General features: G+C 51.3%; 1 protein-coding gene and 1 pseudogene across 1 annotated transcript in view; one reads left to right on the forward strand and one right to left on the reverse strand.

Annotated features, from left to right (window-relative positions):
• LOC129690962 (60S ribosomal protein L13-like) overlaps positions 1-5,769 on the reverse strand; it is a 9,896-nt pseudogene extending 4,127 nt beyond the window's left edge.
• The window catches only part of Phf21b (PHD finger protein 21B), a 69,000-nt gene that overhangs the window by 10,539 nt on the left and 30,581 nt on the right, over positions 1-27,880 (forward strand). The gene's annotated exons all lie outside the window — the stretch shown is intronic.

A 27,880-nucleotide genomic window follows, 5' to 3' on the forward strand; every position in this document is an offset into this window, starting at 1 on the left:
TCTCTTCTCTTTTTTCTTTCCCTCCCCTTTCCTCCCCTCCCCTCCCCATACCTCTCCTCCTCTTCCCATCCATTCTCTCTCTTTTCATCCCCTCTCCTTTCCTCCCCTCCCCTTCTCTCCTCTCTTTTCTTCTCTTCTTTTGATACAGTCTTACTATGTAGCCCTGGCTGACATGGAACTTAATATGTAGACCAGCTTGGCCTTGAACTCAAACATTTGTCTGCCTCTGCCTCCTGAGTGCTAGCATCAAAGGTATGTACCACCACCACCCGGCTAGCAACTTTGAGATGCTCAAAGTCTTTGTACTCCCCTGAACACAGCTAAAGTTGGATGCTAGACTTGGGAGGTGGCAGATAAGGGCCTCTCCCAGCATCTTCTAGAATTGGCCAGTGGGTTGTGGCTGAATGTATCAGATGGGAGTGCCAAGGGGGAGATGTTGGGGGACACATCCTCTCACAAAGGAGACACTTGAGGCCATGGGTGAGGATGGGCCTGGGGACTATGTCTAGGGACCAGAACTAGCTGGAAGGTTTAGTCTTTACCCACCACATTGTGACCAAAAGGAAGAGAGTCCTGTAACCTGTTAGAAGCTGCCTATCCCGGGGCGGCTGCTTCCAGATGTTGGGTCCTGCATGTAATGTCCTTGTGTTCTGACAACAGGATCAGCAAGAAAGGGTTCCCAGGTGATGCGCTCATGGCTCTAAAGTGATTCTTAGATGCATTCCTAGATGCCTGGTGGCATCGGAAGTCCAGACTGCATGAGTGAGAAGTGGGCAGGGTGGGCCCCTGTGTCTCGTTCTAGAGTTTTGTGTGAAGCCTGTTGGCTTAGATTGGTTGCAGGGCTATACATGGAGTTTGGCTGCCTTAGCCCCAGTGTCCCTGTTTGTTACCCAGCCCCCACACACTCCGTGCTCTACAGCGGGCCCATGAGGGGGTAAGCCCCCTGGATAGTGGTGCTAGAAGCAGATAACTAGCGAGACCACTGGAGGACATAATGCCTGCTCTCTGATCCCTTAATGGGTGTGGCAGAGTCTAAAGAGATGGTGGCAGTGGGGGTGGGATGTGGGGGGGTGCGTGGCTGGTGAAGTGGCTTTGCCTGGAGGTCCCAGCAAAGTGTCACTGGTACAAGCTGCAGGAGACTTTCTGCCACCAGGAAAGGGAAAGGGCAGGGATGGAATAGGGGAGTGGGAAGAGAGGAAGAGAAGCGGGCGCTTGCAGTTCATTCAGACAGACGTAAACAAACTTCCCAGTGCCATTAAAACACATACCAGAGGCCCTGGTGTAGAACCTCGAGATACAGCCCAGCAAGTGACAGGCGGCATGCCTGCAAGCCATGGAGTGTTGCACACCTAGGTTTAATGGTGCTGCTTGGTGGCGACAGGTGTGCCGGGGCAGGCTGCAAGGCGAGAGATCCATTTGCTCACAATGCGTACCCCAGTTCTGTCCCGGCTGAGAAAGAAAAGGGACATGCTAGCCCCTGCTGTGGTCATGAGGTTACCCTAACTGCAGGCATGATGGCAAATGTGTGCAGAGATGCCACCCAGAGATGCTGGTTTCTTAAAGCTGAGGCTGGGACTCTCAGTTATCCGGAGTGTTGAGCACTGAGGACGGGAAGGACACTGGGGTGACAGAGCCCTCCATGTCGTAAGCCCTTTTTGTGTATTCTCTGGTGTGCCCCTAACCTTTGTGAGTAGGGGTGTCTGGGGCACACACACTCTTACCGGAAGGCTGCGGGAGCCATGGCTACCGCACTGTGACATTTAGCTCGGGTGGGACAGGGCCAGGTCAGCATGGAGACAGGACAAGGACAGGTGGTGCCGCCAGCCTCAGGCAGGTGAGAGTCAGAGACAAGGGAAATGTGACGGTGAGGGGTGGGGGTGGCAGGTTCTCTGGCCAAGTTGAGCAGGGCCAGGAATGTGGGTCACATGATGTGGACAGACACTTTAAGTAGGGTGGCCAGAGGGTGTCACCAAGAACGTGACATTGGAACCCAGGCCTGCAGCAGTAGGGTGGGTCGGCAGGTCTCATACTCTCTGGGCAGGAGTCACTTGCCTGCCTAAGGACAGATCTCGTGTTTCCCTCAGGGAGGAGAGCTGAGCTAGGGTTGGATGTCTCTCCGCTGTACTAAGCCCCTTCCTCTTTTAATTCAGCTCCTGGCCCTGCATGCTGAGCTCAGTTCTGCTGGGGTCTTTTGGTGGTGGGGACTTGGGCTGTCAAGCCACACACCACCCTAACGGAGAAGCAGGCCATGACTGCTAACCCAGGCCAAGGCCGGGTGTCTCTCCCTAATATGGAGATTCTGGGTTCAGAAATGCTAAGGGTTTCAGGGTTCTCTGATGGCCCAGTGGCAGCCCCGGGTTCCCAGACTTCGGATGGGAAGGGTAGACCTCAGCCTGGTCCTGTGTGCCTGTGACATAGCCTCACATACCCTGCTCTGTGAGTGCGTAGCGAAGCCGCCTCGTGTGTAAATCAGTGCAGAGGAAGCAGCCTTCCAAACACTCCCGGCCAGAAGGGACACCCCCGTGGGCTGGCTGACTGTCATGTTCCTTCCTCATCCAGAGCCTCACTGGGGTAGGTAGCCACTTGCTCTTCCAGACCAGGTCTGGTTTCTTCCTCTGGGTCACCCCTTCCATAGCTCCACTGGGCTGGGTCACAGCCTAGAAGTGGCTTCCCTCCCTCACCTCTCGTCCTCTGACAGCATCTCATGGTGGCGCCTTAGGAGGGCAGGAGGGCTGTCCCACTCAGACTATGCAACTGTGAGACTGGCCGCCAGTGTCCGAGGCTGTGATGTGTCTGGGCTGCCCAGGTGTAACTGTTACGCTGTCCACGAGATGAGGACAGCCAGAGGCAGCATAGCCAGGGAGCTTGCATAACCACCGAGCCACTGAGGTTCCTCAAGGGTGTTTACTGTTCAGATCAGTGAGCGGGGTGGGGGAAGGGGGGGCTCTTTAAGTAAACTAGACCTGCAGCTCTCCCGCAACACCGAGGCCCAGGTCAGCATATCTAAGTTATTTCATTAATGCATTCTGCTGAGTGGACGTGAATGGGCAGCGTGGCCTCTCGTACTGTGGATCTAATTATAAACACAAGGGACGGCACCGAATAAGCCGCCTTGGAAGGAGGACGAGTCTGGCAGCCGGGGTTAAATCGGCCTTTAATGAACTTCCTTGGCACCCGTATCTTAGCAACACGCTTTATTACATCCCAGTGCGGCTGGACTTGTGTCGTAATATACTGCCCCCCAACCCCCAACTCGTGACTCAAGACCCGGTGACTCAAGAGAAGAATGTCTGTGTGCCCCTCCCGTGCTTTCCCAAGGCCGTGTTTGTCTCTTTTAGGCTTTGCTTAAATCAATAAAAAAAGGGAAACATGCTGCCGGGGGCCGGGACTCTCCGGCCTGGGGTTGCTGCACGGAGGGTTGGTGGCCTGGCTTTGAGAGGTATGCGGCCCTTACCCAGCTGGGACCCCACAAGTGGTGCCCGCTGCCTTGGTGGGTTCTCTTATGTTCCCTGGGCTGGAGTATTTCTTACGTGTGCTCCATTCTTGCCATCACACTTTGGAGATGGCAGTGGAAGTGGGGTTGTGTTTGACTCCTGTTTCAGCAGCAGCAGCAGCAGCAGCAGCAGCAGCAGCCTGTAAGTGGGGAGCCATGCCCAGATCCCAGAGAGCTCACCCATACTGTCTTCTATGTTGCCGCTGCTCCTCAACAGTGTGTTTCCTGGGCCGCTGCGTCATCTGAGTACAGTTCGGGGCTTAAAACAACAGTGAGGTAGCTGATGACTGGACACCAGAAGTCGGAAATGACTGTATCCGAGAAACTGCGTTTCCTCAAAGGCCCCAAGGAAGGATCCTCCCCACCCGTCCCAGCTTTGGTTCCTGGTGTGCCTTGCCTTGGCGGACGCTTCACTCTAGACTCTGCTTTCGTCTTCTGAGGCCGTGTTCTCTCTTCGAATGGTCTCTGTCATCTCCCTGCTTCTTTTGCTTTGTGTTTTTGTTTCTGAGACAGGGTCTTATTAGCCCATGCTGGCCTCAAACTCTGTGTTGGGGTTTGATTGATCCAAGGCTTTGTGCTGGCAGGCAAGCTCTCTATGAATGGAGCTGTAGCCCCAGCCTGTTGCTCTTCCACATAGCCATTGATTTGTCCCGTTGTGTCATTGTCCTCCTCTTCATATGTGGACACAAGTCTTTTGGGTTTAGGGACTACACTGTCCTAGAATGACCTCAACAGAGCGAGGTGCAAAGGCTCTGTTTCCAGTTCCCAGGTAGATATGAACCATGGGTGTCATCTCAGCCTGGCACGTCTGCGGGTTATAGGCTAGGCATGCCCTCCTGTGTTAAGAGGAGATGCCAGGCTTGTGCCAACCCAAGCCTCCTTGTCACCATGTGTTCTTCACAGGGAGAGCTGAGGTGAACAGGGTGCTGAGCTTCTTCCACCGAGGGCACGGTGCAATGGCCTCATTTTCCAAACCCATTACTCCGTGATGGGTTTGAGCATTGGGATCAGGAGCCGGGGAGTTGATGCCTGAAAAAGCAGACACGGGAGCCAGCTTGCTGGCCGTGTGAGGGCCAGTGCAGAATGGTCAAGCAGGCTGTTGGTGCTTCTGCTTGATCAAGAGCCTGAGATTTTCAGGATCTGTAATGTCGGGGTGAGCCCTGCGGCCCCAGTAGCAGATGAACACAGCAGGACAGAGTTGCAGGGGTATGAAGGACTGATGATGGGGCAGAAGAGGTCTGATAAGCAGCCTGGGCAGGGCTGTGAGGCCTCATAGAGCCATCTTGCTCACCCACTTTTCCGCCACGTTGTCACACGCCTTCACTCTCTTGTGAGCAGCATTTGCCCCATCCAGCTATCGGGAACAGGAAGGGCCGAAGAGCACTGAGTTGGGTACAGACAGAGCTGCCTTTCAGGGTTGTGCTGTTGGCTGCACAGACCTCCATTGTCTTGGGCTTTCCACCAGTCCCTACGTCTTCATCTTTCCAACTCTACTTCCTAACGGTTCTTCCTGCCTCTGCAGCTGCCCTTCCTCACCTCTCAGCGGCAGTGCTCACCTGGGAAAGGCCAGCCGATTAAGTGGCTTCTCTCCCCAGCGCCTGTCCTCTGCATCGCCAGTGTTGTCAGTTCTAAAGCTTCACCCCAGCACGCCAAACGCTCTCACCAACTTCGTGGCCGATGGTGGTTGTTCCGGGCATTTACTTGACTTCTCACCTGGGTGCCCATGTGGGAGAGGAAAAGAGTCTGCTAGAGGCTATGTGGGCATCTGGAGCACCGCACACCCACCCTCAGCCTTCAGGCAGGCAGGCAGGCAGGCAGTCGGTTCCAGTTCAGAAGGCGTGGCCTGAGGAATAAAATCCAGGAGGCGGTTGCAGCCTACAGATGGGGCCTGTCACAGTCCGGCCCTGGGTTCTCCAACGGCGTCTCCTGACAGACTGTTGAGCATTTGTCAGATTGACCAAACACCTGGAGGGTCACTGAACTTTCACCCAAGATGGTGCTCCCGCTTGTGTTGACGAAGACCCAGAGCCTAGATCACCTCCTTCTCACGAAGTTGACGCTGGGTTCATGTGGACCAGATTGTGTGGTTGTGGTGACCACGGTGCTGGTGATACTAACCATGGTGGTGAGGCTGACGGTGGCTCGGATCGTGGTAGAGACTGTGTTGGTGGTGGTGACTGTGTTGGTCTGGTGGCCATGGCGTTGATGGTGGTAGCCAGGCTGGTGATGAGGGTGACTGTGATGACAATAGTGACCACGATGGGGGTGGTGACCATGGCAGTGACGCTAGTTAGCGGTGATGATGGTGATGCTGCTGCTGGTGGCCATGCTGCTGCTGGTGACAGTGATGGTGATGGTGACCACGACAGTGATGGTGGTGATGGTGACCTTGAGAGTGATTGCAACGGTGATAGTAAGAATGGTGGTGACTGTGATGGTGCTTTTCTGGCAGTGATAATGGCAGGTTAGCTGTGGTTACAGTGTGGTAGTTGTGCTTGTGGTGGGGCTGCTGCTGCTGCTGGGGGCAGTGATGGTCCTTTGTGCAAAGCACTTGCTGAGGAACTGTGGTTCTCAGCCTTAGCAGAGACGCATCACCGAAGCCTTTTATACTAGGGACTTAACCCCCGGGTGCTGCAGCTTGCTGGACTTAGCTTTGCCACTTGGAGCCTCAGTGCCCCGTCAGTGAAGGAAAGAGGTGCATGTCGGAAGTGGAGGGGGAGTACAACCTTGAGTGGCAGGGGAAGGGCTTGGGAACCGCCATTGCTTGCTCTGTGCCATAGAGGGTGCAGCGCTGTTCGTAGAAGCAAAAGCATTACACTGCCTGACCTCTCCCTCTCCGGGTTGGCCCCTAACAGGAAAGTGTGCAATCCTTCCAGAGGCAAATCCCGCAAAAAGCCCCAAAGAACTAATGACAGGAGAACTTGAAACACCACCGAGCGCTGCATTTTAGCACACAGGGTGTTTCCTCTGTCATCTAAGAGCCATGACATCCCAGCTCAGTGTCGTGGGTGCTGAGAGTCCGTCTGTCCCCCTTCTGCCTACATCTGTAGCTCTGTTGTTGGGAAATGCTGAGGTTCTAAATAGAAATACCAGCAATAGGGTGTCTCTCTCTTTTTTTTTTTTTCTAGAGACAGGGTTTCTCTGGGTAATAACCCTGGCTGTTCTGAACTCATGTTGTAGACCAGGCTGGCCTCAAACTCACAGAGATTCACCTGTCTCTGACTTCTGAGTGCTGGGATGAAAGGCATTTGTCCCCCTCCTGGCCTTACCTCTTATGGAGGCATTTTCTCAACTGAGGTTCAATCCTTTTAAATGACTCAAAAAGGCATTTGTGTTGTAATGTGATTTGTCTAAAAAAAAAATTAAAAGTTCTCAGTGAAGAAACCACAGGCTAAACAGTGCTCCCGCTCTGCAGATTAAGTTGGTGAATCATGGAATGAAATGTAGGTTCGCATAAACAAATACAAGGTGTGCTGGGAACTTCCACCGTCATGCCTAAGAGTGGCGATGGTTGATGGAGATGGTGGTGGTGTGATGATGGTGATGGTGATGGTAACCGTGATCATGGTTGATAGATGACTGGTGGGGATGATGATCATGGTGATAATGGTGATGATTGATAGAGATGAGGGTTGATGGAGATGATGGTGAGGATTGATGGAGATAGTGATAATGGTAATGATGGTGATGACCATGGTGGTGATGCTGATGATGGAGAATTGGTGAGACTGTGGTGATGATGATGAATGGTGGAGAGGATGGTGTGGTGGTGATGAGTGATGCGAGATGGTGGTAGTGGTGATGGTAACAATAGTGATGATGGTGATACCGATGATGATGATTATGGAGAAATAATTAGCATGATAGTGATGGCAGTCATGCTTTACTAATGTCAGGGAATGATTGAGGACATTCAGGGATAAGGAGCCCTGTATTAGTCAAGGTTCTCAAGAGGAACAGAACTGATAGAATGAATTTCTCTATATATGGAAAGGGGATTTATTAGAATGGCGCACAGGCTGTGGTCCACCTAGCCTAACAACAGTTGTCTACTAATGAAAGGTCCAATAATTCAGTAGTTGTTTAGTTCGTGAGGCTGGCTGACTCAGCCAGAATTCTGAAGAAGGAGGTGCTAGTGCCAGTGAAGGAATGGATGTGCCAGAGAGAGCTGGAGGCAAAGAGAGCAAACTTCCTTCTTCCATGACCTCTATATAGGCCACAAGTAGAAAGGTCAGGTTAAAGGTGGCTCTTCCCACTTCAAAAGATCCGAATTAAAAAAAAGAAAACTAACATAGATGCACCAAGCTGCTTGGCTTTTTGGTAAATTCCAGATGCAGGCAAGTTGACAACCAGGAATAGCCATCACAGGCTCAGTTTAGAGCCTTGGACTTCTGCACCCACCTAAGCAAGGCTAGAACCTCTTCAGCCTCAGTTTCCCTGTGAGTAAAATAGAAACAACAGTAGCTTCACAAGCCCTGAAGCCTGTGCAGATGTTAGTGTTTTATCCTGGTTCAGGTTACACTGGATTTTTTTTACAAGTTAAAATAATCTTTTTACTGTCAGCTTACTCACAGATACAGAATACCATACGTGCCTGATTGATGTATGACCTAATGATTCATCTTACATATACCACCTATGTCAACAACTGGACCTCTGTCAACAATACTAAAAACCTCCCACAAAATGACTTCCAGCCACTGCCAAAGAAACTGTCTTGTCTTTTTTATTAACTGGCTTTTCTTGGATTTTTCTAGAAGGTTTTTTTTTTTTTTTTTTTTTACCCCAAAGTATATTATTTCTAGACAAGATAGTTTAGTCTGATCCTATTTGTCTTAGTTAGGGTTACTATTGTTATGACAAAACACGATGTTCAAAGGCAGCTTGGGGAAGAAAGGGTTTATTTCGCTCACAGTTTCCTATAACAGTTGAGCATCAAAGGCTGCGAGGGCAGGAACTCAAGGTGAGCCTGAAGGCAGGAGCTGATGTGGAGGCCATGGACGGTGCTGCATACTGGCTTGCTCTCCATGGCTTGCTCAGCCTGCTTGCTTATAGAACCCAGGGCCACCAGCCCAGGAGTGTCACCACCCACAGTGGGCTGGACCCTCTCCCATTAATCACTAATTAAGCAAATGCCTTATAACAGATCTTATGGAGGCATTTTCTCAACCGAGGTTCCATCCTTTTAAATGACTCTAGCTTATATCAAGTTGACAAAAAACTACCCAGGACACTACTAACCAACTGATGTCTTTAAGTCTCTCTCAACCCGGGGCTCCTCTTCCAGCCCTGTGCCCTCTTCTTCATTTTGTGTGCACATGTCTGTGATGTGTGAGTGATAGATGAGCATGTGAGCACGTATGTGGGAGGTACATACGTGTGTACATTGGTTGATGCATGTGCGATCCATTAGTGCGATCTCAGAGGTCAGAGGACATCAGCGTCTCATTCCGAACCGTGGGCTTGTTTTTTCAGCCAGGCTCTCTGGTCAGCACACCCTCCAAGCCCTCTAGTCTCTCTCGGACACCAGCACTGGGATTACAGGCGTGTGTATGAGTGTGGGGCCCTACCTGACATTTACGTTGCTGCTGGGATCTGAACTCAGGTCCTGTTGCCTGTGCAGCGAGTGCTCTTACTGTCTGAACCACGCTCATGCCCGCTATCTCTTCTCTGTAAGTTATTTGTTAAACAGCCCCGGGCCCTTGAAGGACAATTTTCTGAAAACCTGGGTTTTGGTCACTCCAGTGTGTTCTTTCACTCACCACATTTCCTATCCCCAGACTCTGGCCAAGCCACAGGTGTGTAGGAAAGCTAGACACATGATAATTTGGACCATACTTGATTTAGTTTTTTGATCGATGATTGATTGATTGATTGTATGGGGGTGCCATGGCTTGCATGTGGAGGTCATAGGGCATGGGGGAGTTGGCTTTCTCTTTCCACCATGTGGGAATTAAACTGAAATTTGTCTGGTGTGTCAGCAAGTACCTTTACTGGCCCCTGACTACACTTGATTTTACCTAATGGCTCCATAGCAGGAAGGAAACATTGCTTCCAGTTCAGTCTCAAGTGGTTGCTGTTTGAATGTTTCTGTTTGTCTGTGTTGGCTCTTCTTAAGTTAGATTTTAGAACATTTTTTTTTCCTTAAAAAAGAAAAAAAAAAGAGTTTAAATATTTACACATAGTAGTTCTGAGGATTTAGCTTAGTGATGGTAGAGGCTTGTCTAGCATGACTGAACCCCTAGGTTCAGTCCTCAGTAATACAGACATGCAGACATGCAGACATGCAGACAGACAGACAGACAGACAGACACATACATACACACACATAGAGAACACGAGACTATTCATCCGCAGGTTTCTCTTATCACCCTGTGTTCTGTTGTGTGGGATGGACTCCTGTGTGTGGCCTTCCGCACTTGCCTGCTGGCTCTGAGGAAGGGCCTGCTCCTCTCGGTCTTTGCTCAGTTTCCGCTAAGGAGCCTTTACCGGGTGTGCCCTGCCTGTGCCAGTGCCCTGAGCTCAGGACCTAGGCCAGATTTCCTGGAGAGCCACCAGTACTGGCGAACTTCACAGCCAGCTGCTGGGAAGTGGGAAGCCTGATCCCCTTTCCCCGGGTTGTTCAGCCCAACCCTCACCCCGTTTACCTGTGCACACATCTCTGTCCAAAACCAGTTTTATGGTATCCCTGGAGCTTTGTCTCAGGGTGCTGCTGGCTCCAGTCTATTCAGTCTATCTGTTAGTTGCTGTTTCACTCTTGGATTCTCCCTTCAGCCCCTGGGGCCTCCACCCCCACCCACCCTGCTGCTCTGTAACTTATCTCTGATGAGCCACTTAAGAGCTGAAGAGTGATCTCTACATGAACATCCCAATTTCCAACGCCTTCCATAAGCTTTGTTGGCAATAATTTCCAGAAACAAAGTCTGGAATTGGTGACGGTCGACATCCTCATCTGATGTGGGATGTCTTCCCTTGTCTTAGTTTGTATATAGACCCTGTAGTCGTTGCTGGACAAGTAGTCATGAGATGCCAATTGGGAGCCTTGCAGGACAAGCCAGGCAGGCTGTGTGGGCCTGTAGAAGAGTTAGGAAGACATAGGCTTGGTGAGGTCCAGATTCGGCTGGCTGTCCTGCGCCTGTCAGTGTCACTGACCTTTCCAGCCTCGGCTTCCTCATCTGTGAAATGGGTTTAACAGCTCCAGTGTTGAGGGCTTGTGGAAGGTGATGGTGACTTGTGTCTACAGCTAGTGCTCAGAGCTTGTTCTCATCTCCTTTCCATTGTCCCATTGTAAAACTCATTAGTCCCTTCTGCCATGAGGTGGACCACGGCCAGATGCTGCCAGGGGTCTCTGGGCAGAACCACAGGCTCAGAATGGACAATGATGTGGTCACACCTGGCAGAACCAGGTAAAGCGCACACCCCTGCTCCCTCTAAAATGGTGATTGAGAGCTTGGTGTTTGCCAACATACAGACAGCCAGGTGCCATGTGGGAGTCCTGAAGTTTCCCCAGGCCAGTGTAGCTCTTCCTGGGCAGAGGGGTAGTGTGTGAGGCGAGTCATTTCCATGGCAGGATTGCCATGGTAACCGTCCATTTACACTAAATTGCATTCATGGTCCCTCTTCTGTCAATCTCCTTTCCAGAATTCTCAGAATCACTCCTTCCTGTCCTTGAACGGACTGCTCTGGGTACTGCTGTCATCGTCTCTGCTTTCCTATCGGTCCCTGGAGGAATGTTGTGTGTGGCCATGGGGATGACAGCGGTCTGCCCTCCCCTCCAGAAAGACACAGGTGTGAGCCAGGTCTAGCAGAGACTCATTCTGAGCCAGCTTTACTCTGCACCAATCAGAAATGCCAGGCAGTCACCTGGTGGCTTTGCCTCTTGGTTCCTTCTTCTGCACTATTAGCCTAATCCTTAGGCTGTGTGTTTGCAGCTCTGGGAATTCCGTATTACGATTGCTGCATGCTGGGTGCTGGGTGAGGTGCTAGGCAAACCTGGAGACCTAGGGCCAGTTCAGAGCCAAAGCAAAGGAGGCAGAGCTGTGTATACCACCTTGGCGAGATAAGGGGAGTTTCTAAGGAGCGACCAGCCTTACCAGGGGCTGCTGGAGAAATGTCTCCACAGATGCTGGAAGAGACAAGGAAGGTGTTTGTTTAGCAGACAGGCAGGCCAGTTCCTCACTTTTCTTCCACCTCCCTCCCTCCCTTCTTTCCTCTTCCCTTCCTTCCTCCTCTTTCCCTTCCAGACTTCAGGTCTCTCACTTTCTTTCTTTCTCAGACTGATCTGGACAACTGAGCCTTGCTTTCTCATATTCCTTTTATGACCCTGGTCCCAGAGACAAGCAGCCAGCCACAGTACCCTCAGTCCCTACCCTCACTCTCACCCCCAACCCGCATCTGCACACGGCAGCTCAGAGAAACCAACAAAGCTCAGGGGTTGTTTATTTCTCGTTCTGCAGAAATGTTTATTTGAAGGCAGGAGGCAAGGTGGAATGGTTTGATTTGATTAGCAAGTCTAAATGTATTAGCCACAAGACAGAAACGATATTACAATTAGTGCTAATTAGCCGTGCTGATGACTCAGAGCTCAGTGCAGGGTGGCAGATGTTGGTTCCTGGTCCCGGGTTAACCTGAGAGGGCACAGTCCCCTTGTGAAGCATCTCAGTCCCCTGGGGTGGCCGACCCTGAACCAATTATGGTCAAGATTGAGTAAAAGCTAATTAGTCACTTCGGAGAGACTCAGGTGTGGCACTTTTTGCTCGTGTGCAGAGGGACTTGATGGTGTTTGGGGAGATGAGGGGGGGATGCCTGTGGAACCCCGAGCTTCCACGCTACCCTGAATTAGCACCGGCAGTGACTGGGGCTTCCTTTGTACCCTCTCATCTCTGTGTGTTTTTAAAAAGAGAGAGAGCTCGCTCGCATGAGAGTGCCATGGCACACACGTGGAGGTCAGAGGACAGCCACAAGCGTTGGTCCTCATCCTCCACCTTGTTTGAGATGGGACCTCTTATTGTTTGGTTACTTTACACACAGGACTGACTGTTCTGTGTGCCACTGGGGATCCTCCTTTCCGCCTCCTCTCTTGCCACAGGAGAAGGAGGAGTACAGACTCAGGTCACTGTATCCATCTTCTCTGTGCAGAAAGAAAGTGCTTTACCCCAGGCCTTTCCCCAGCCTTGCACTCATGTCTTTACAGATCGTCATCCTACCACGGTCGCCTCTGAACCCTACTGCTCAGGTACACCGAAGGCTGCCTTCTGAGAAGAGGTCTATGTTGTCTCTCTCAGCGCGGGCTCGGCCAACTTAGGAGCTAATTGACTTCACAACATTAATTTACCTCCAAGAGGTGTGTCCATGACCCCAAACCATAAAGAGGACCCCTGTAATTGCCCCCAGGATTCCTGGTTTCCTCTACCGAGTCAGATGTGCTGCAAACATCCTACAGAGAGGAGGCGTCAAGTCCCCCCTTCGTGGACTTGGGAGAGGAAGTGTAGTTGCACAACATGGTCTGTGTGCTAGATGTCACTTAATAGTGTGTGTGTGTGTGTGTGTGTGTGTGTGTGTGTGTGTGTGTGTGTGTAAAAGGCAAATGAGATGCAGGTTTCACCGGAATTTAAACTGCTAAGAGCGATCTTAGAAGCCGTGATGGTAATCTGGTTTGTCAACTTGAATGGATTGAGAGTCACAATCAATAAAGGGGGAGTGAAGCACCCTTCTGGGTGTGTGTGGGCTGTGGCTGTGTCCAGAGTGGACTGACACGTGGCTCAGCAAGTGAGGAAAAGCTTCTGTGTGGGGGCAGTGCTGTACAATGGACTGGGGCCTGGGTGGAATAAAAATGGGGGACTGATACAGCCAGCCAGAGCGCACTGCTGTGGGCCAGTGCGGGCATGTTCCACGCATCCTGAGCGAGTTGTCTGCTGTGGCTGCCACTGCCTCTGACATCAGACTCCTCAGCTTTTCAGCAAACTCACACCAGTGACTCCAGGGAGCTTCCAGGCTCTGTAGACCAAGGCTGCTGCATCATTGGCCTCTTGTTGCTGGGCTCCTGGCTTCCTTTAATTTGGGTATCGTTACTTTTCAAGAGTTACGCATTCTATCATTCTGATCTTCAGTATAAAATAGAATGTGTGTACATCTATAAAGCCTGCCTGCAGGTGTGGGCATCTGTGTCCAGGGTGAGGGTCAGGTGTGTGGCCTCTAGACTCTGGCACCTCCAGCTTCCCGGAAGAGGCCGTGTAAGTGGAAGAAGAGTGTGTGAAGCCAGCTATGTCAACCGAAATGTGAGCTGTAATTTGCCGTTTCCCCGTGGAGTGGCATAAACACTATACTCTAACTTTTGTTTTTAATCAAACTAAAAATCTGGAAGCAAAGGAAAATGGATGCTCGCCCTCTCTTGGGTAAGCTGGGAATGGAGCCTGGCAGCCATAGGTGGAAGTGTCCCTGGTTGGACCTCTTTAGGTAAACACCATGGACAGCACCAGGACGGCCGTGCTCTGGGCAGGGTCAGCACCACGGACAGTACCAGATCTGGGCCCTTGGGTGGTTCCTTACTTGGCTCCTTTTCAGAACCACGGACAGATGCCCCATTTCCTCAGGGCTGCTCTGCCATGCTGTCCAGCTCTTGCTCAGAGCACTTTAATCTTCTGCTATCAGGGGGAAGGAGTGCGTGCCGGCCTCCAGTGACTCATGAGAGATGCCTGTGAGTGATGACCAGTGTCACACACTTTCCAGGCTGGCCGTGGCCAGACAGGAGCTGGCAGTGTTGCTAGTGGTGAGCCAGTGCCCGCTTCAGAGGTGGCATCCAAGGGCAGGCAGGTGCTGGTGTCCTTTGGGCTGTACTCCCCAAGGGGCTGGGCTGCTGAGGAGAGCTGAAGTGTCCCAGTGGCCTGCTTCCCGAGAAGAGATGGGCTTGGTGCATAAGGTGGGCTTCTGGAAGATTATCTGCACTCTTAAAGGCCCTGGGCTGAGGATGTCGGAAGCCGGGCAGAGGAGGTGTGAATAGAATAGAAGGAGGTGAGGAATCAGCCTTCAGGAGAACTAGGCAGGCCGTGGCTCCGTGCTGGGGAAAGGGAGAGACCGGACAGGATTTTCTTGGCTTTAAATCCGACAACATTCATTGGTTAATTCATGTTTCATTTTGATTTACTTGTTCAATGATTGGGTGCCCGAGCAATGTTATATGATCAAAACTTTCAATAACAGGGAGTGCTCTGCTATTTGCTGATATGCCAAATCGCCACCCGCCACCCAGGGCTTAGTAAATCTAAATCACGTTCACACTCGGCAGCTCTCATTTGAACAGCAGTCCTAGCAAGGGAGGGAGATGGATGCCTGCCGTCTGCGTGGCTGTCTCCTCTCCCCGAGTCTCACTTGATTTGCACGCAGTACAGCAGGGGCCCTTGGCACCTGGGCTTGTCTAGCACTGAAATAGGACGTCCTGTGTAGAACCAGCACACAGGCATGTCAGTAGCTTGTGTGAAGATACGTCACACCGCACCAAAACCTAATGTACAGATCGTTTGTCCACGATTACAGCATCTCACAGAACCCTCTGGGCAAAAGATGAACCGGCTTGCGTTGCTGTCTGTCTCCCCGGCTCACAGCTCTTGGTGCTTCCAAGGGAATGGGGGGGAGGGGCCAGCCCGAGGCAGGAATCTTAAGAAACAGTCTCCTGCTAAGCTCTGGGTGTTGGTGTCACCAGTGTTAAAACACACACACCTTGTATTGGCTCTGCTCATTCTACCTAGGTCATTCCTATTGATGATTCCGCTTCATCCAGACTTCACAGTGCTGAGATAGGACTCCCTTAGCTGGTTACCTGGCTTCTGGGCGCAGGAGCCACACATTTTCCTCCCTTGTGTTCTCACTGCCCTTCCTGTGGTGCTTTATCAAAACTAGGAGCTCAGTAAGGGTTCCATATGTGTTGATGTATACAGTAGGTGCTCTATATACATTAGCATGTTTCAGAATGGCTGCTGTCCGTGGTGGTTTGAATAAGTATGGCTCCTATAGACTCATGTGTTTGAATGCTTAACCCATAGTGAGCAGCACTATTAGGAGGTGTGGCCTTGTTGGAGTAGGTGTGGCCTTGTTGGAGGAAGTATATCACTGTGGGGGAGGGCTTTGAGGTCTCTTATGCTCAAGCTCCACCCAGGGTGGCACACAGTCCCCTGCTGCCTTTGGATCAAGATGTAGAACTCTCAGCTCCTCCTCCAGCACCACGTCTGCCTGCACACTGCCATGCTTCCCGCCAAGATGATAATGGACTAAACCTCTAAATTGTAAGCCAGCCCCAATTAAATGTTTTCCTTTATAAGAGTTTCCATAGTCGTGGTGTCTCATCACAGCAATAGAGAACCAACTAAGACACTCCCATTCCTCTTACGAAGCGCGAGCGGATTTTTCTCTGATCTTCACTTACACTATTTTTACATTTATCTATTTATCGGAGGGTGCGCGCATGTGGAGATCAGAGGACAGTGTGAGGGAATTGGTTCTCTTCTTCATGGGTCAAATGTAAGTCCTAGGGCTGGGCAGCAAATGCTTTCCCCACTGATCCATCTTGTTGGCGCTGCTCCCCAGTGACATTCCTGGAGGTAAGCGCAAGCATGTGCCTCCAACTCAGGCTTCTCCTGGGAGTCTTTACCTCAAACTAGGATGAAGGCAGTCTCCGACACTTCCTTGATAGGGCCTTAAGCTCTTGACTTGAGTGGCCTCTGTCTGCAGCCAGCTGAGATTTTTGACCAGTGGTTGGAGATTTGCTCTGTGCCCTCTGTTCTCTGGATCTAGGAAGAGCCACTGGGCTTCAGATTTCCCAGCTCTCTCCTGTTTTGGGGGTGGTGACATTTAGAATCCCCCTCTTCTATTTGGAGGCCCCTGAAGCAGACAGGATGGAGATCACCAGGTCCTCTATGCACCATGCAGCCTCCAGGGCCAGTGTAACTAAAGCCAGGTTCCCAGGCTCCTCCTGCAGGCTGTGATTGCTGTGGTGGGAGCTAGTCAGGCTGTCACCAACACTGGCAACAAGCCGGGAGTCCTTACTGAAATGAAAGCTTGTTATAGTGACAGTCACCTGGTAGTGAGCTAGCTGAGGATAGCCAGCCTGGTGAGGTGGGCATGTCCTGCCTGCTTCTTCCTCCCTTCCCCCTCCTTGGTCTGCTAGGTGCTAGGCCTGTGGTAGGGCTCAATTGGTAGGCTACACACTCACACACACACACACAAACACACAGAGGGAGAGAGAGAGAGAGAGAGAGAGAGAGAGAGAGAGAGAGAGGAAGGAGGAGAGGGAGCGGGAGCTTGGGGAAGGACCAGGGTAGGATTGTATTTGTTCCAAAAGGTCAGCTCTGCCAGGATGGAGCGTGAAGGAGAGTGACTGACAGAGTCGGGGGTTCTGAGTGTCTGGTGCACAGCTTCCTGTTACACCTTGGAAAAGGTGGTTTTTGACATGTGACTTTTTAAGACTCTCCTTTCACCTGAAGGAAATGTTTAGAATGGAACTTATTATCCACTTTCCCAAAGTCAAGCTGATTCGTTCTTAATCCCCTTCTATATCTTCATTAGGACATCAAAGCTGTGGGCCTGGGGAAGACAAGCTAGATCATGGTGTCTGTAAGAAGTGAGGAGGAACAGAGGAATTTGAATTTCAAAGCTAAGTCTTTATATCTCATTAGTGTTTTCTGCTGCAAGGACTCTCCCAAGTGACTGAGAGTCCAAACAGCGCTGCCTTTGCCTGGTATAGTGTGCAGTGTGAGTGACCTATGGAAGTTCATGTCACTGGGGACTGAGTGGCTGCCCCAGGAAAGTCAAGGCCACGCTGGTTGAGATGCATTGCATGCTATAGGATACTCCCCTGATCAGGGGGATGGCTTGCTCCCTCTGAGGGAATGGAGTAGCTGGTACAAGCGCTCCGTGTAGAAGGCAGGTATGGCACTGGAACAGTAGCTGAGAGCTTACACATTGATCCTCAAGCATGAGGCCAAAATAGAGCTAACTGGAAATGGCGAAAGCTTTTGAAGCCTCATTGCCCACCCCCAGTGGCACACCTCCTTCAACAAGGCCACACCTCTTGGTCCTTCCCAAACAGTTCTACCAACTAAGGACTGAGTATTCAAACATATGAGCCTGTGGGGCCATTCTCATTTAAACCACGACAGTGTGGAAGCTGAACTCACCTCCCTCACAGCCCGTGCTGTGCCACAGAAGGTCCAGTAGGCGAGGGCTGTAGGAAGCAGAGGAACAGTTCCAAGATCTGATCCTCCAAGGAGTCAAGCAGAGAGCAGCACTCAGGAAATCAGAGCCAGGATCTGGGAAGAGGAAGGTGAGTGATGGAGAATTAAGCAACCATTAGCACTCTGGGTGGGAGTGGTGGTGTCTGAGGTCTCTAAAATAGGCTACGTGGACAGGTTGGCAGTGGAAGCCAGAAAAATGGGCAGTGTCTGTCTGCAGCCCAGGTGAGACCTTGGGGTGCAGCGTGAGGAAGAGTGACTGTCTATAGGGAAGGGCACAGCAAACTCTGTGACCATTAATGTCCCAGAATGCAGGATTTCCTAAGACCCTCAGCACCTGGGGAGAGTGACTTCGTGGTTAGTTATGAAAGATGGCAGAGTATGTGCCCCCACAACCCCCCAAAGCAGAAGCCATCAGCACTGTGCACCAGTGTGGAAGGTACAACTTCCAACCTAGGTTCTGTTTGTGATCTTTCACTTTGCCCTTTCTCAGATGCTCCCCTAAAATAAGGAGTTACACTGAAAAAAACAAAACAGGAATCTGAGTGCAGCATGGCCTTGGGGGAAGCCCATGCAGGTGGTGAGGACTCTGGTAGGGCCCTAGAAGGGCCCCTGCATGTTTGCACAAGAGAGGTTACTGTACCAGGGAAGCTGGGGAGAGTGAGCACAAGGGACAGGAAACCAAGGCCGTGAAAACTCAGGTAAGAAAGGAGGCTGACCATTGAGGCTGTGCGTGCATTATTTAAACTCAAGTCTAGAGTCCTCTTGAAAGCGCTCTTTGGATTTCAGAGCAGACACGGTATACAAATGTGCTTCTCCCTCATCGGTTCACGCGGAGCTGACCCTTTGAGCTTCCTTAAGCGTGGCAAGAAACAAATGCAAGCGAGGATGCTCCCAAGGAGCTGATCCATATGTGTGACCCCTGGGCTTCCAGGTTGCCATGGGCTTGTGAGCTGATCCTTCAACAGAGGCCAGGACCACAGTAGAGCCGGCAGGAGGCACCATGGCATCTGGGATTGGGCAGGTGTCCAGAGGTGCAGGGGTGGGAGAATGTGGGGGACACTATATACATGGTCCTGAGGATGGGTGTCTGGGACCATCTTGTGGGTGGTGTCCGCCAGCTACAGCTCCCAAGACCAGAAAGCAGGCTGAGACAAAGGTTCGAGAATGGTGGCAGCGGCGGCCACCTCTCGTCTTCCCTCGGGTGCAGGTGACTGACTTTCTTGGGAGCAGTCCCCAGTTTTCTAGGAGCATCTGGGAATGATCAGAGAACTCCACCCTGGTTTGTGTAATCCTGATGAGGGAGGTCGGAGGTCCGGAAGGGGAGTGCCCCACCAGACAGCACTTTCTCTCCTAAGCTCTTAAAAAAGAGAGAGAGAGAGAGAGAGAGAGAGAGAGAGAGAAAGAAAGAAAGAAAGAAAGGAAAGAAAGAAAGAAAGAAAGAAAGAAAGAAAGAAAGAAAGAAAGAAAGAAAGAAAGAAAGAAAGAAAGAAAGAAGTTCCTTCCTTGGGTGCTCCTTAGTGGCAGGCGGCCACTAAGGGGACCACCTATGACATCAGTCAGGCTCAAGCTGGGATTGGTCCTGAGTGTGTATGGGGTGGCGTGGGGTGGTCTTTGCAAGATGTGTACCTTTCACAAGCCTGGCATAGCCAGCTGCTGAAGGCAGCAGCCACCTCACAGCCTCCTGACTGACTGGTAAACCCCAATATTTCTGCCATTAAGCTGAGCAAATTGCCACCTGCAATGAGGAAATTAAATATTGATGATTTCATTGACTGTTAGATTTAATATGCAGTCTCTTTCCAGGACTGTGATGGAGCTGAGGTGGCTTACTGTTGAATCCTGGCTGTCATCCTATTAAGAGCTGAATAGTGAGGAAAAGACACTTGTCAGCGTAAGGTCAGAGGCGCCCAGGGACTCTGATCTTAGTTGTTGAGACACAGACTAGAGTCACCGGGCAAGAGGGAACCTCATCTGAGTAATTGCCTCCATCAGATTGGCCTGTGGACATGTCTGGGGAATTCTCTGATTGATGTAGAAGGGCCCAGCCTACTATTGGTGATGTCATCCTGGGTAGGTGGTCCTTGGTGCTGTAAGAAATAGCTGAATGCGAGAGCCTGCAGTATAGCATTCCTTCGTGGTCTCTGCTTCAGTTCAGGCTTCCGGGTTTTCCCTTGGCTTCCCTTGATGATGACCTATATAATTTGTGAGCTAAAACAGATCTCTACCCCACCCCCCCAAGTTGCTTTTGGCTGTGGTGTTTGTCACAGCAACAGAAAGCAAACAGGAACACTTGGCTGCTTCCTCATGTCCAGCACTTTGGAACCTTGATATACTTGGAGCAGCTGTCTGCACCATGCTCTCCTTGCTATGTCATGATATATGTCCATGGATATGGACCAATGGCAGGACATGGGTGGAGAGGGCATATTCATTAAGTAAGTACAGGAGGCTGGGCATGGTGGCACACACTTGTAATCCCAGCACTTGGGAAACTGGACATGCTAGTTTTCTTGTAACTGTGGCAACAAGAGGGAGGAAGGGCGTGATTTGGCTTACAGTTTGAGGGAATACAGTCCATAGTCACCGTTACAGTGTCTGTACCTGTTTCCACAGTGGCCCTTACCCAACAAGTGCCAACTGCCCATTTTGTTAACAGCTTACTTTTGTTTTTTTTGAGGGGAGGTTGTTTTGGTTTATTATGTTTGGTTTGGTGTTTTGAGACAGGATTTCTCTATGTATCCCTGGCTGTCCTGGAACTCCATCTGTAGACCAGGCTGGTCTCAAACTTGGGAGATCTGCCTCCCAGGTGCTGGGATTAAAGGTGCGCATCACCACTACTTGGAAAGGAATCTTGCTTTTAATACCTCTGTGGCTTTGGCAACACAAGAATGTATTGATAAACTGGAGGCAAAGTTAGATGCTTTAAGAGCCCTGGCATTGCACTTAGGAGATGAAATACAAAGTATACAAACTAAACCAGATAACTTTGCAGTGTCAGGCTGGCTTTAGCTACTTCTGCGTTACTCTATTAAGCTACAATGAATCTAAATAAAATTAAAACTAATTTACAGGAAATATGACTTCCTGAGAATGTTAGTTTAGATTTCTTAGATTTCATAACCTTTAAGTAGTTAGTTACTGACTTCTGTGCCTTCTATTTTCCAACTGAACTGGCCAAAGACTTCCTGTATGGGGACGCAACCCCTTTAACATCCTTCAGCATATATTTGGCTTTATATTCAGACTGCTTGTGTTTTTACATCATTTTTTACATCGTTAGGAGACTTTTCTTGGTTTAGGGGACATCAGAGACACTCAAACGTGAGTAACTCATTTGGCCTTAAAGGGGGGAAAACTGCTGGAAGCCAGGCTGACCCAAGGCTTTTGCCAAGGCTCTGATGGCATATGGAGTGGTTCTTAGTGTAAAACCGGGAACATGCTTCACAAGGCCAGTAAAGGTCTCGGGGAAGCTGCAGCTTTGGATCCTGAAAACTCAACTCTTGCCCCCAAGGAGCTGTGGTTATCAGTCCCAGGCTGCTGCGTGCTCTGTCTGTGACACATTTGAGATTTCCTGTTGATGTCCCATTGCATGGCAGCTTTCTGCTGAGCCTGTTGCATGTTCCCCCTGCAAACTGTATATAAGAGGCTGCACTTCTTAATAAACTTGCTTGGCCTAAGACAGCTTGTGCAAGACCTCCTGAGCCCAGCCTTCCTACCTTCTTTGTCTCCTCATCTCTGCTCATGCCTTAGCGGGTCCTCAGTTTCCAAATCTCCAGGATGGGGAATAGAGTGAGTGCCTTATGCTCACACTTCAGTGTTAAGGGTCTGGGTCAATGGAGAGGGCGATCTCAGTGCCCTCGGACACAAGCTTGAGGCAGGGAGCCCAAGAGGGGAACTCTCAGCCTCAGAAGAGCCCTAGGCAGTCAGAGCGCCATATGGCCATAAGAGATCCGAAAGAAAGTCCTGCTTGGACTAGCCTTGTATCTCCCATTTCCGGCCAGTATGTACATCACTTCCCTGTCTCCCAGGCAGCCTGTGCGCCCATTGAATCTTCCCCTAAAACTTCTCTGTTTTGGGACATGGCCTAGCCAGCCCTGCTTGCTTTGTGACTCTCCAGCTGCCTGCTGGCACCTTGCCTCAGCTCAGAGGCCAGGTGGCATCACACTGCAGGCACGCAGCTCCACTTGGCATCCTGGGTGTGCCCTGGGCCTCTTCCTAGGACTATAGGGTGAACATTTGGGCCTGTGTCAGGTACAGTGCAAGGTGGGCCACTGTGGCTGGGGTCTTCTGGCTCTTCTCGCCTCACTGTGTGCTCCAGATACCAGGACTGAGGGTACTGGCAGAACCCATCTTCTGCGTTTCATAGAGAACCTAGCACCCCTTGTCCAGGGGTCCAAAACATACATAGAGCTGAAGATAGTCTATCCCCAGTGGTCTGCCTCCTCCCTGAGACCCCAGGGTGTGGCCTGTTCTCTGAGTTGTCACCAATAACTCAAGGCTTCCAAATCTGAGATTGAAACACCCCTTTGTGCCCTGGGTCCCATTTGTGAGCACACATTCTGTACCCTGGCTTATTGACCAAAGGATATGCAGACTGGGAAGGCGTGATGATATGGCTCATAGCAGGCAGGAAGAAGATGAAAGCTGCTAATGGCGGTAACCAGAGGGACCACAGTTCATGTCTGGAGTTCAAATGATTCAGGTGGCCCAAGGATCACACTACATCTAACGGACCAGCTGCAGGCTGGGGCCTCTGGCCCAAGAGGAGACATGCATGGGGTCATCGCCTAGTGACTGCAGTGCATGTGACCTAGCAGAGGTTGCTGGTAATTTAAGAGTCACTTCCGAATTTGTACCTACCTCTGATTTTGCAGGTGGAAAGACTGGGGGTAAAATATGGAGGACTCACCCGGGGTTCCCAGCCTCCTGACTCTGGGTTGTGAGCACTTTGGAAGATAGGACTTGATTTCTATCTTGGTAACTTTGCCTTCATCGCTTGCCTTCACCCATCTCTTTGGATTCCATGGAGTTCCTGCTAACTCCCTTCCTCGTATCAGTTTCCACAAATGTTCTGCCACCTATGTCCAAAGTGTGTGCTGCTCCCAGGGCGGGAAAGGGGTGGACACTGGCCATGGCTAAGTGCATGATGACCCCTTGTCTTTCCTGAACCCCCAGCAGCCAAACACACTGACTGATAAGGATTCTGTTTGGCCACAAGGCTGTTGATTCTAGGGTGGAGCTTGGGGTGTCTTAACTCCTTATTCCCTGTCCTTTCTTCTTCCTGTTACATCCTGGATCAGTGGGGCCTCCTGATGGAGAATGTAGCTCCCAGGGCACCCACTGGCCCTTGGCCCTTTGCCTGTCTCTGCTTGAATATCCCTACCTGAGCTATCTTAGGTCTCCTGCTGGAACTTCCTCAGTGCTCCTGGCAAGGGATGAGGCAGGTGTGTGCTATGTTTGGCACTATACTGCTTGCTCAGTGTCTGGTCTGTGGTTGCCTCATGTGCCAGGCTGGGAGCCAGAGTGGGTCTCTGAAGTCCCTTCTCTTCCCTGTCCTCGGCTGCCCTCCGCTTCTCTACGGTTTCGCTTGCAAACACCCATCTTTCAGGCTGGGTTGGTGATCAGCAAGGCTGGGGTGTGCAGAGCAGCAGAACCTTTGTGAACCCCAACACTTACCCTGTGCTTCCAGGAGCTCCTTATTCTATTCCTGCTCCACGTCTTCATCCTGGGTCCTCTCCCAGTCCCTCATAGACATAGTCAGGACTGTCTGGTCCATTCCTGTGGAAGCTCCTATAGTGTGGGGCTTGCCTCATGGATGCTCCCTAGCTGGCCCCAGGCCTCTGCCTTTCTGAAAGGGATCTGTAACTAGTGCGTGCCTTTTTAATGTGTAACTTCTTCTTTGACATATAATTTACATACATTGAAATTCACAGATCTTAATTGTATCGTCTGATAGTTTTGACAGTCGCAGATGCGCAGGTAACTCACACCCCCATGGAGATGAGATAGGGAATATTCCCATCACCTCAGAAAACCCCTTGTGCACCGCCTTGTCAGCCCCTGAGAGGAATAAAAAGAGCCGGGACAACTGACTGTAATAATATACTTTGTGTTACCAGCATGTCCCAAATACTATCATTTCCAACATGTAATTAATGTTTCTAAATAGTAATGAGATTTTTTCTTTTGCTTTTTCCCTCGCTGCCTTTGAAATAGCGGGTGTCTCATACCTGGCGCACAGACCAAGTGCTAGCAGGTGCCAGGTGCTGGGAGGTGAGGACATTCAGGTGGGGTGTCATATGGGGAGGAATCAAGGACAAGAGGTCAGGAGGCAATCAGAGCCTTGTAAGGGTCACAGATTGGGGATGACAGAGCTGGACTGCAACAAGAGAAATGCCTTATAAACAGGACTGGCAGCTGCAGCTTCCCAGTGCCATCCCCTCCAGGCCCCACAGGCAGGAGGCTGGGAGGCTTCCCCAAGGCCAGCCAAAAGGGGTCTTCAGCCTCGCCCCACAGCTCTCAGAGAGCGTGCTACCATTATTTCAGCAGAGAAGATGGTCATGTCATGTATTTCATGTCTCCTGAAATACTTCCTGCTGCAGGTACTGGGCCCAGGCCTTTTTTCTTTTCAGTCCAGGCAACTCAGGATCTGAAGTTTATTTCCAACACATTTCTAATTAGGCATACCAACACAAAGCTGCACAGAGACGGTGGGGTGCTGTGTGCCCTGAGGGCAGCCGTGCCAGCTGGAGGTGCAGCATCACCACGCACACATGGCTGCTCATTCCAGCTTGCACAGGGCCTGAGCTTCCTGCCCCAAGAGGACAGCGCTGGACAGGGCCACCTCATCCTTACCTGACACTTGCCTCAGCCCATCTCACAAACTCCCCTTATAAAACCAGCACAACCCTGTTTTATAGATGGGGAAACGGCTCCATCAAAGGCTGCCTGAGTCAGGGTGTCCTACAGCCTCACTTGGGTGACAGCTCAGGTGTTTAGGGCCTTCTAGGACCATGTGTGTTTCAGACACTGCAGGAAAACACCCTGAGGACATAATTCTTCTGGGGTTCCAATGGGGAAAGCCTAGGCATGTGGGAAGTCTGATTGACTGCCGTGAGCTACCATAGAGGCGGGTCTCTGAGCCTCACGCCTGTGGCTACTGATGGGCCTGGGATGGCATGTCAGGACAGGAGACCTCATGATAATGTTTCCCTCCTCCAGAAGGAGTGTTTACGTGTAGTGCCAGCACGAGTATAAACAAATTACTTCTCTCGAGTTGAGTAGGCCAACCCACACCTCTTCCATGCTCCTGGCAAGCTTCGCTGAAGGCAGGGACTACCTACCCCCAACTCCCAGAGTGGCCTAGGGAACCACTGAGCATGACATGACATCTTATAGTCTGAGTGGAAGTGAGGGCGAGCCAGAGATGTGGGGACCCTGCTGGCCCTGTAGAAGAGACCACCATCAAGCCTGACTCCAGGACCTCCTGTCCTGCTCTGCCTGTACCCAGAATGCCCTAGTGATATCCTATGATCTAGCCACTCTCAAAGTGACAGTGCTCTGGCAGAGGGTTCTTCCTGACCCCAGCACCTGGCACCTCTGGGCCGCCCCTCTCTCCTTTCTTTTCATCCCCTCTAACCCCTTCCCCGACTCCCACCCCTGTCTTTGTGGAGTCAGGATCTCACTAATAAGCCTGGGCTGTCCTTAAATTCCCCCCATATTCACACCTCAGCTTCCCAAATATCTGGGATTGGAGACATGTACCATCCTGCTGGGCCTCGAGCCCCTCTGTTGTCTGTAGAGGTCACTAAGGAGTGCTCCCAGGTAGCTTAACTGATTGTCACTGTCACTGTAACTGTGGAGCCAGTCCTGGCCCCTGCACCGGGCTCACAGTTGGGACACCTGTGCCCATGGTTCTCTAGCTTCATGGCCGCCTTGAGGGCACACTGGCTGCCCAGCACTCCACACCAAAGGGGCAGGTGGCCCAGGGTCAGGGAGGGGCTAGCAAAAGCCACAGATGGGATCATCCCACTCAGAGGTCACCTGCCACACAGGGCCACTGGGACCATCAGGAGGAAGTGTGGTGTGGGGCTTCTGGTCACCCTGGGCCACCTTCCCGCCTCCTTTATCAGGAATCTCTCCACAACCTGCAAACAAGCCAGACAATCTGCCAGCCCGTGGTATGTCCTGCTGGCACCGCCAGGGGCCTCAGCTTCACAGCTAATGTGCTCTGCAAACCCTCCTGTGATGGACAGTGAAAGGTTACTGGAGCAGCATACTGCCTGAGCCTCTGTGGCTCTCTCTGATCACAGTGGAAATGAGTCGAGTCCTGTAGGGACAGTCCTAGCTGAAAACAGGGATTAACCGAGGGGAGTGGTTCTCAACCTGTGGGACACCACCCATTTGGGGTTAAACAACCCTTTCACACACGGGTCACCTAAGACCATCGGGAAACACAGATATTTACGTTATGATTCATAGTGGTAGCCAGATTACAATTATGAAGTAGCAATGACAATAATTTTACGGTTGGGGGGTCACCACGACACGAGGAACCATATTAAAGGGTTACAACATTAGGAAGGTAGAGAATCGTGGGCCTGGAGCCTCCCAGCCTCACTCAAGCGTAGCCTCCGTGAGAGCAGCGTGGTGAGTCTCAAGCACCGGGTCGTGGGATTCTCTAAGGTGAACCTCACCCCCTCTCCAAAGACAGGGCCAGTGTTTTGAAAGTGAGGTACAGGTCACATACAACGAGAAGCCCAGAGCTGGGCATGCACCCCAGTACACTTCAACGAAGGTCTCCATCCATGTAGTCACCACCCCACCCACGACTGTACCACGAGCCCCTTAATGGTATCTCATTACCGCATCTCATTACTCCTGGGTCCTCTTCAGACTGAGGTTCACATAACATGCTCTCTTTGGCCTTCCCGAGGTACCAGAACGTTTTGCAAATTAGATTCAGGAGGCTTGGAAGTGATAGGGCAGGCGAGGGGCGTGTCAGCAGGTGCTGTTTATTGTGGGTGGGGCCTAGCACACGTCCTCATTCTGAGACCTGTTGTAAGGACAGAGACCCGACTATCTGTCAGGGAGCTGATGGGGACTCTCCTGAGGCCCAAGCGTGGACGCTTGGTGACATGGACAACGCTGGCTCCAGCGGCACAGGAAGGAGCTGCCCCACTGTCTGTGTCATTCCCCCTTTCCCCAGGCTCCAGGGCCAGAGCTCAATCCCCCTCATCAATATCATGCGTTGCTACGTGTTCTGGGAACAAGTGTGTGTGTGTGTGTGGGGGGGGGGGGGTGGAACTAACTCCACTATCCTTTCATAGGGGTTCTAGCTAGCTTCTACCCCTTCCTCTGGGTCATTCCTGCCCAAGCCCCCAAGCTCTTGGGAGTCTGGACAGCTTCTCTTAGAGATGGTCCCCTCAGCCTGGACATTCACTGAGGTAAGTCCCACAGTAGGTGGACGGGGTGGACAGGAGAGTCCCAACGGCCTCCTAGCCCCCTGAGACTAATTCTCTTTCCCTAGATGGTTTTCATTTCTCAGGGGAGCTGATGGGTTGGAACCCTTTCAGCCACCACTGGCTTGGTTGCCTTCTTGTGACAGAGCTGCGTTGCCTCACTTACATTGAGAAGTTTCCAGAATGCCCCTTGCTCCCGGGTTTGCCGGAATCCCATGGCCATGTTTTTTCCCCTCCCCCACCGATCACAGCCCCTGATCTTTAGACTGCGGTGCCATTTAGAGTGTGCATTTGTACTAAAAAGCATAAAATTACATCCTTTCAAGTTAATTAAGCTACTCCACCGTGCCAGCGCTGCAGAAAGGGCATTTCCGATTGTCAGCAGCGCGTAGCCACTGGTGTTCCTCATCCTGACTGACAGCTGCCCTCTGAAAGGGCCCTTGCAACTGTCTGACTTGCCTGGGGCACCTTGCCCTAGCTGACCAGGTCTCAGTCAGGGTCACCGGGTCCACAGGTTCCATGTGCACTGGCAGCTGAGCCACGGTGGCCGGGTGCCACTGTCCTCAGTCACCTACCTTCTCATAACCATAGCAAATCATCCTCTTCACTAGATGTGAAGGGCCCGGTTCTCAAAGAGGGCTCTTGCTTCGAATGTATAGTTTAACGGGCTAACGGTTCCCCGAGAGTCCTGGAGGCAGCTA

The sequence above is a fragment of the Psammomys obesus genome, unplaced genomic scaffold (assembly GCF_907164565.1).
Source record: "Psammomys obesus unplaced genomic scaffold, mPsaObe1.curated_primary_1811, whole genome shotgun sequence".
Lineage (NCBI taxonomy): Eukaryota > Metazoa > Chordata > Mammalia > Rodentia > Muridae > Psammomys > Psammomys obesus.